This window comes from Penaeus chinensis, chromosome 25, assembly GCF_019202785.1.
Source record: "Penaeus chinensis breed Huanghai No. 1 chromosome 25, ASM1920278v2, whole genome shotgun sequence".
Taxonomy (NCBI): Eukaryota; Metazoa; Arthropoda; class Malacostraca; order Decapoda; family Penaeidae; genus Penaeus; species Penaeus chinensis.
In genome coordinates this window covers 20,967,061-20,969,560 of record NC_061843.1, presented here as the reverse complement: position 1 = coordinate 20,969,560, position 2,500 = coordinate 20,967,061, and the positions used below count along the sequence as shown (strand labels likewise).

The window sequence follows — 2,500 nt, the reverse complement described above, 5'->3', positions numbered from 1 at the left end:
ACGCCATCTATACATTACTATATTTAAGGTACAGTTATATATCACTCTACTTACCTTGCAACCAATCCTTTCACAGTAGAACCGGCGTCGTCTCGTCTCCTTGAATATTTTCCGGATCCGAACCAGATTTCTCGAATGGTCTTGCCACCTCGAGCTGTGGAATCTCGCCGCTGCAGCAATAACATGTGCCACTGTGCTACGTAGCAAGCTTAATGGTAGCAAGTTTAATGATAAGAATGGATAGCAGAGATATATCAGACACACTTCCTACATCTATTACAATTGATCAGTTATTAACAATTGAAAATTAATGTACTACAATACTACCTGTCATTAAGCTTGCTAAATATCAAAATATTTCCATAGATTCGCCGTCAAATATAATCAGGCATATAATCAGACATAATAATCAGGCATAATATTGCATATATATATATATATATATATATATATATATATATATATATATATATATATTTATATATATATATATATATATATATATATATATATATATATTATATATATAGTTTTAGAAAACCATTATTTCATCTTTCATTCTCATATTGTTCTTCTTATTATTTCCCTCCCTGATTTTCAGAATTTATTTAGACTTCTGTATCAGATAAACCTAAGATAAAATCAAATATACATACCTACAAACATACCCGTCTACCTGCACACGTACACACAAACACACGCACATATATATGTGTATGTGTGCATGTATATATATATATATATATATATATATATATATATATATATATATATATATATATACATATATATATATATATATATATATATATTTATATATATATATATATATATATATATACATATATATATATATATATATATATATATATATATATATATATGTATATAGATGTGTATATATATGCATATATATAGATAGATAAATAGATAGATAGATAGATAGATAGATATTCATATACATATATGTACCATAAAATCCGAGCGAGATTTAATTGATTCATCTCACCTTCTTTTATCTACTTCTTCTTCCCCCTTTCCCGTCTCTTCCAAGCGTATTTCCCTTCACGAATCAGGCTTTTCTTGGAAGTCGTGTGTCGCGTGACGTCATTCCGGAGCGACCTTGCAGAGCCTGTCCGTTTTCTTGTTTTTCTTTGTCCATTTTCTTGGATTTTTTCTTTGTTTATTTTCTATTTTTTTTTTTTGCCCATGTTCTTGTTTGTTTTTCTTTGTCCATTTTTTTCTTGTTTTTTTTTCTTTGTCCATATTCTTGTTTTTATCCTTATCAGTTTTCTTGTTCTTTTCCCTTGTCCATTTTCTTGTTTTTTTCCTTGTCCATTTTCTTTCTTTTCCTTTGTCCATTTTTTTTCTTTGTCCCTTTTCTTGTTTTTTTCTTTGTCCATTTTCGTGTTTTGTCTTTGTTCCTTTTCTTGTTTTTTTTCTTTGCCCCTTTTCTTGTTTTTTCTTTGTCCATTTTCTTGTAGTTTGTTTTGCTCCTCGTCTTGTGGTTTTCACATCGAGTTTTTTTGTTTTTTTTTAGTTAATTTTTTCCCACTGAGGGTTATATTTGTTGTTGTTTCTTTGTTGTTTTTGTCCTCTTTGTTTTTCTTCTTCCTTGTTTTCTACTTCCCCTTCTTGTTATTTTTCTTCCGTTTTTCCTATTTTTTTTTTTTTTTTTTCTGTTCCTTCATCTCCCCCTTTTCGTTCTCTGTCTCTTTTCCTTCTTCATTTCCCCCCGTCCTTCTCCTTGTCCATTTGTGTTTGTCCTTTTCATTCTCCTCTTTCTTTAATTTATCTTTTCTCCGTCTCTTCCTTTATTCATCAGCTTCCTTCGTTGTTTATTTTCCTACTCTCCCTTCTTCCTTTATCTTCTTTCCCATTCATTATTATAATCTTCTCCTCTTTCTACTTCATTCATTCTCCTCAACTTTTTTTTCCATCTCTCCTCCACTTCCTTTTTCATCTGTCCACCTCCTTCGTTTATCCTCTTCCTTCTCATGCCTCATTCATCCTCCTACTCTTTCTTTATTTCTCATCCTTCTTCTCCTGCTTCGTTCCTTCTCTTCCTCCTTATCTCCCCCTTCCTTCTTCCTTTTTTCTATTCCTTTTCCTTCTTCACACCTCTTCCTTCCCCTTTTTTTCATTCCTCCTCCTCCTTTACTTCTCTTACTTCTCTTCGCCATTCCTTCTCTTCCTTCTTCTCGGTTTTTACACTTTCCCTTTTAAGAAAAGTCCGCTCGCTAATTCCCCTTTTGCATGTGGATCCTCATCGCAGCTTCTCATTAGCATGTCGGAGGGGGGGGGGGGGGGGGGTACGGACACGCACGCACACGCACAGGACGCTCATTCATACACATATGCATAGGTACATACACTTACACTACGTCGTACCGTACACGAGGAACACACACACACACACACACATATATATATATATATATGTATATATATATGTATATATATATATATATATATATATATATATATATATATGTGTATA

At 32.2% G+C, this 2,500-nt stretch overlaps 1 protein-coding gene across 2 annotated transcripts in view; it reads left to right on the top strand.

Annotated features, from left to right (window-relative positions):
- Window positions 1-2,500, top strand: part of LOC125038540 — a 105,279-nt gene that overhangs the window by 898 nt on the left and 101,881 nt on the right. The gene's annotated exons all lie outside the window — the stretch shown is intronic.